Source organism: Melospiza georgiana, chromosome 6 (assembly GCF_028018845.1).
Source record: "Melospiza georgiana isolate bMelGeo1 chromosome 6, bMelGeo1.pri, whole genome shotgun sequence".
NCBI lineage: Eukaryota > Metazoa > Chordata > Aves > Passeriformes > Passerellidae > Melospiza > Melospiza georgiana.
In genome coordinates this window covers 49692875-49699481 of record NC_080435.1, presented here as the reverse complement: position 1 = coordinate 49699481, position 6607 = coordinate 49692875, and the positions used below count along the sequence as shown (strand labels likewise).

At 48.7% G+C, this 6607-nt stretch overlaps 1 non-coding gene across 1 annotated transcript; it reads left to right on the top strand.

Moving 5' to 3' along the window:
* The first annotated feature begins 4215 nt into the window (after positions 1–4215).
* Positions 4216–4482, top strand: LOC131085360 (small Cajal body-specific RNA 13). The gene has a single exon (XR_009114624.1). It is a non-coding gene; the product is annotated as a small Cajal body-specific RNA 13 (non-coding RNA).
* The last annotated feature ends 2125 nt before the right edge of the window (positions 4483–6607 follow it).

Genomic DNA, 6607 nt, shown 5'->3' with positions numbered 1-6607 from the left:
TCAGATATGTAAACCAAGCTTAGAAAATTACCATGATTCACCTGAACAAAATCAACCTTCAGTAACAAAAAGATGTCATTACACAGAAATTCCAGTATCTAAGCTTTTATACCATACCAACTACTATAATTGTGAATTGAAAAGCAAACAAGGACTGGAAAAATCAGCCTTTTAGCTAAGAGCTAATAAAAAACTGAGTTAGTCAGATGACACCAAAAACAAAGGAGAACAAAGTCACCTGATACATGCCAGCACGTGGCTTTACAGCACAATTTAGTGTGTTCTGGGCAAGAACTGTTAATGCCACACACATACAAGACTAATTACTGTGTACTTGCATGTATTTTTTGTTTAAAAACTTTCTCAAATAACCACATAAAACCTCAACAATCAGCCATGCTCATTGAAGAGGGAAACATGAAAAGCATTACCAGAACAGATTACTAGCTTTCCTCAATGACAAAAAACCTTATATAGAATTGCTACTACCACCTGTGCAGTAATGGTGAAACTATTACTAAGTATTTCTTGTGCAAATGATTAACATAAATTTGCACTTTATCAGGAGAATCCCAGCAGGCAGTGCCAGCTGGGAATCAAGTGGTGCAAGTCCAAGCCATACGTGAAATTTCACCATACTGTTCACAGGGAAGACAAAGCCTGATAATGAAGTATTTCAGGGTCTTTAATGCAGCTCTCTATCTCTGACCCAGGCAGGGCAGGGTGGCACAAAGAGCCCGATCTCCAATCAGCACCCTGCACCCACAACTGCGCTCTGCTGATAACTGAGACCTCCTGAACACTACGAGGGTCACAAAAACCAAACCAGGGCGTCTGGGCAGCAACCTCAACGGCACATCTCTGCAATACACTCCCAGTTCTACCAACACCAAACAGAATCACAGAATTAATTAGGTTAGAAAAGACCTCTGAGATCATCGAGCCCAACCCATGACTGAACACTATCCTGTCAACTGGACCATGCACTGTGCGCCACGTCCAGCCCTTCCTCAAACACCTCCAGGGACGGTGACTCCGACACCTCCCTGGGCAGCCCATCCCAATGCCTGATCCCCCCTTCTGAGCAGAAATTCCTCTTAGTATCCAACCTAGGCTCCCCTGGCACAACTTGTAACTGTCCTCTTGTCCTGTCGCTTGTTGCCTGGGAGAAGAGGCCGATCCCCGCCTGGCTACAGCCTCGTCCATGCAGTTCCAGAGTAATAAGGTGGCGGGTCCCGTGCACCATGGACTCCTGCAGGTTAAACACCGCCAATCCCCCTCCGCCGCTCCTCCCAGGACACGGCTCCGCTGCCCTTCTCCCCACGATCTGGCCTCATTAGAAAATAGCCCAGCCCAGCCCACCCAACAAAGCCAGAAGAGCCAAGTTACAGGCGGGCCAAGCGGGCAGGGCCGCTCCCGCAGTGCCCGAGGGCGCTAAGCCAAGCCCGCCCTGCCGGCAGCTCCCGAGGGCCCTTCCCCAGGACAGCGGCCCGGCTCTGCCCGGCCAGGCCCCGCGGAGGCGGCACCCAGAGGTGACCCGGACGCTGACCTTGGCGGAGGTCGGGGTCCTGCAGCACGTCGTGGGCGCGGTAATCCTCCACGCCGTGCAGCCGCAGGATCTGCACCACGGCGTTGCTGAAGCCGCAGAGCGGCTGCGCCGGGCTGCCCTTCATGAACACCACCACCGGGTGCTCCCGCACCAGCCGTTCCACCGCCTCCCGCGACCCCGAGCCGCCGCCTCCCTCAGCGCCGCCGCCGTCCCCGGCCGCCTGGCTGAGCGGGCGCCCGGCCCGGCCCCGCAGAGTGACGCCGGTTCCGAGCCGCCATGCCGCCCTCAACACCGCTCTCATCGCCCCGCCGCCGGCACCGCCGCACAGCGCCCGCACCGCCCGCCCATTGGCGCACGGCGCGACGGGCCGCCGGAGAGCTTCCTCCGATAGGCGCAGGCACCCGCCAATCAGCGCGCATAGCCAATAACGCTGAGAGACAGCGAGACCCGTCCCGCCCAGCAACCCTGAGGTGGCTCCGTTTTCCTAGTGGAGGGAACAGAGCGGCTGCGACTGCATTGGGAGAGGAACCTGTCAATCAACCGTGAATCGATTAATCCCGCCCCCTCCCCGAACGCGATTGGTCAGACTGCCCCGAGGCGGGGCTTTTCTCGGGATGCTCGGGGGGCGATTGGCGTAACGTTCCTTCCGGTTCCGGGGAGCGGCCGCACGCGGGGCCCGCTGCCAGTCCGTGCGCCGTCCCCAGCATGGACGGTCCGCGTTTCCGCCATCCCCAGCATGGACGGGCCGCGCTTCCCCGCTTTCCAGGGTGGACGGGCCGCGCTTCCCCTTCTGCACCCCCCGTCGGCTCCGCGGGGAGCGCCGAGGCGCACGGCGGGGAGCCGCTGCTGGGCTCAGCCTCTCCCTTCGGAGACCCCCGGGCCGTGCCGGCGCCGCCGGCCCTCGGGCGGTCTCTGGGTTTTATCCCGCCGGCCCTTTGGTGGTGGAGCCCCCTCGGGCCGGGGCTGGCTGAGGGCCAGGGCAGATCCCTACAGAGGGGCCGCCGGCTGTGCGGGGTGAAGCCGCGGGGCTGGAGCGCGCTCGGTGGCAGCGGGGAGGCCGCTCTCGGGCCAGCAGCGCCGTTCTGTCGGCACCTTCTGCCCCCGTAGTCGGCTGGGGCTGTGTGTGGGCAGCCGGCAAACTGCTGCATGGGGCTGTCTCCTTCCTGGCTTTGGCCGTGTCCGGGGAACGATTGGACTGCGTTCATTTGCCCGAGTCTGGTTGATTTCTGATGGGATAAAGCAAGCGGTTTGTCCCTGAGAAAGCAGCGGTGCTGTGCGTGCTCGGGCTTGGTGCTGATGGGGGAGAGCCGAGTGGTTTTGCACAGTTTGACCTTTTCTCCCGAGCACCTGGCAGGGGTGGCAGCGGGATGGGAAAATGGGAGCAAGATCGGGCTGGTGCCTGCGCAGCGGGACGGTGCAGTCGGTGATGGAGCAAGGGCAGAACTGCCTGATGTGGCCAGAGAAGGGCTGGGTTTGGAGCGTGTCCTGCAGCCTGGCCTGTGCCGCCAGCTGTGCTCGGGCTCCTGGGCACATGCCGAATTCTTTCCAAGAACTTGGCGCAGAGCGTGGCGGTCTCCTAAAGCAGCAGGGCTTATCCTGTAAGTAGAAGAAAATGTTGATGAGTTTTCCTCTGTGCTAAATACAGTCTGTCACAAATAACAAGTCACAGTGTATTTTGAGTACTAATTTATATTGCAGCTGTAGCATCTGGACCTTTGGTATATTAATGACCATTTGTGTTATTTATATCTGTAAGGAAAAGAACTTTTACCATCCAGTTCTGTTCTTGTGAGAGTTTTGCAGACCAGCTTATTTTCAGCATTCAGAAGAGTGCTTGCCTAATTCTTGTTTTTTGTGGAATCCAGCTGATGCTTGAGTGACAACTTTGTTTTAGTTTTTTTGAAGCCACCCTCAGGATCATTTCTCTTGCATTTTATTTAACTTTATTAAGAACAGATTCCAAAGGGAATTGTTGCAAACGTGCCCTCTGCCATCCCATGTGAATAGGTTATGAATAAGTACAGTGTTGCTGCAGTATTTAAAAGTAGATGTATTTATGAGGAAGCACTTTTAATCTGAAGGCAAAGTTGATATGTTGTGTTGCTGATGAGCACCATGTATTTTGTGAGTTGGTGGGTTTTGCTTTCAACAAAACATCACAAGCTGTGGTGATCAAGACACAGAGCAGTGTTTGCTTTCTGTGGTTAATATGTTGTGATTGACATGGTGAAGGTTGTGAAGTATAAAAAAAATGTCCTGTCCATGGTAGATGGAACTGCAGTAACTTATGCAGAGCAAAAGTATGTTTTCCTATTTGTTGGACTGTTTCAATATGGAAAGACATAAAAAGTGCTAAGTGTAATATCCCAAGGGGTCTCCTTTGTAATTTTAATCCAGTATAAAGATTCCTTGGGAGTCAGAGTGGAATTAAATAGAAATTGATGACAAGAAAGATATCTTTTTATTTTTAAAGACAACTAAGTGTTTTCTTTCAATGAAATATTGGGCTAAGAACAGAATACTGTGATATTTGCCTTCCTTAATTTTGTCCTTGCTATTCCTACAAAGCTCATTAAAAATAAGTAACACAAAGACATCATACTCAAGTGTAACAAACCCTTGTGAGTATACACGCTTTCAGAAATCACGAAGAGCTGCAGTTCAATCCTCTGTAGTCCAAGAGGTGCCCCTGGTTGCTGTACCCTGGGCACACCAGGCTTGCAGAGAGAGCAGCGGGAGGAAGCCGAGGCACGGCTGCCCGAGCAGCCGCAGCGTGCGCAATATTCCTCCCACAGCTGCCACCCTGTTGCCACGGAGGTAATGACTTCTCCCGTGTCATTATTGATCTACCAACAGTCAGAGCAATTTGGCAGTCTGATATTGTTCAGCAAATAGAGTGATGTCTGCTGAACACTGAAAAAACTGCTATAAAATGCTGGGAAGCTTCTCAGAAGTCTTGTGTACTAGGCTAAACAGAAGTACTGGATTTGTAGTTACTGTAGTTTTATGAGATTGGCCTATGAGATATTAAGCTTAACAGAATAAAATATTTAGTATGGTCAAATACTTTTGGATTACGCAACATGCAGCACTCAATTAGAGGATAAATACTTTCACCTTTTGATAAGACTTAAAACAATTTGTCCATGTACACTCTAGAAACAGATAATTATGTCACCAGGTTCCATCTTCTGTTAGTCTAAGTGAAGCTTTTTGTGTTTTCCAGATAATGATTTAAATCATCTGTTCAGAAGAAACATTAATGGGATTTGCAAAGACTCCTGACATTTTGCTGATGCTCCTGTTAGAAGACCTCTCACCTCATTTTGGAAACACTAATAAAAGCACCAGTATTCAAACTGCAGGGTTTAATTGCTCACAGTCAGTCATAAACTGAGTTAACATCAGGCATTCTGCTGCAGAACAGAATTATGATTTATAAGTTTGTGGTTTGTTCTCACATGGTGTACAAGGAGGTGGACATCCAAGAATGGTACTGTCAGCAAAAGGGTTTTTATTTGTTTTTTAAAAGGGTAGGGCTAAGTTAGCTGGGGAGAAAGAAAAGTCTCATTTCAGCTTATCGGAACAGGACATGTCTTCATGTTCAAGTCTGATATCTCTGTGTCATTCTGAGTTGTGGTAGTGACTGGAAATGAAGTTCCTTCTTGTGCCCTAACAATTGAGCTCTATTTAGCTGGGGTTTTTTTTGTTTATTGAAGTTTTTAAGTGGGATAGCTTGAGCTCCACCTGTTTTGCAGTAATCTCAGTGTACCATTGTGGTATCATCTGGCAGCACCAACATATCCTCAGTTTTGCGAGCATTATGAGTTTTTAAAATGTGCTTACAATTCTGAGCTGCCTAAATAGTGAACACTGAAAACACATCTGTGAAATGTTCCTGGTTATTTTGGAAATGTGCTGGTTTTAAAACGTTGTACAAAAAACAGCAGAAATATAAAAATGCTGTGGGGGTTTTACGGGGAAAAAACTGACATTTTGAAATCTGAACTGTACCTAACTTCCTGTTGTGGGTCTGACCTGGAGATTTATAAGCAAGTTTGTTTCTGAGCTGGATTAAGCTATATCCATAGATTAAGGAAATCATATCCATGGATTTATGGCATATTCCCAAGAGTGTTTTCATTAGCCTTAAAATATAGTGTTCCATTTCATAAATGAGATCAGTGAAGAATATTTACAAAGTGACCTGTATCAGTTTAACTGATGGGGATAAACATGACCTAAGGCTTGATTTAAACCATGTAAAGAGCTTTGGCAGAGAGGGGTCATGGTAATCATCCAAGGAGACATGTCTGAGCCCCACATTTAAGAAATAGAATGGAAGGTCATGTTCAGGCTTGAATGTGGACCTTTAAATGAGGCACTCTTGAGACTTCATTTATTCTTAATGACACTGATGTCACTGTGTGCCTCTTTGCACTGAGCTTTGTGAGTTGTGACACTGTCTTGAAGCAAGGACAAGTAGTATGGCCTCTGTAATAGAGGAGCAGATTTATTCTTTGGGACAAGCAAGCTGCTTGCAATTGTTCTGGCATATGAAAATCTGTTAGATCCCAGTTTCTGACTTGCAGATGGTAGTGGTTCTTGAGTCTTTCAGTATTAAATAGGAAGCATAATTTTATATGTATCTGTTTCCATGCAGAACTAAGAAATACTGCCTCTAATGAGAACACCTCTGGCCTCTTTTCATCCAGGAATTAGGAGTGCTAAAATCTTTGATGGGCCTTAGAAAAAGATTGGGCAAGCTCAAGAAAAAATTGATCTGCCAAATATAAAGATGCCATTATGGTATCAAGTCCTGAGCCATAGAAGGCTCAGTATATGCCACAGCAGAGATGGCCATGATATACAGAGTATCATCATACAATTTAATGAAGCTTCAACCCGTGCAGAGTAACCCCATACCCCTTTAGAAGGCTGCAAGCACATACCCATGCAGAGTAACACCCTATCACTTCAGAAGGCTGCAATTGTCTGCTCATCTTGTTCTTCAGCCCAGCCTTTTATCCCCTCATGTTGATGCACTGCCCCTGTGTG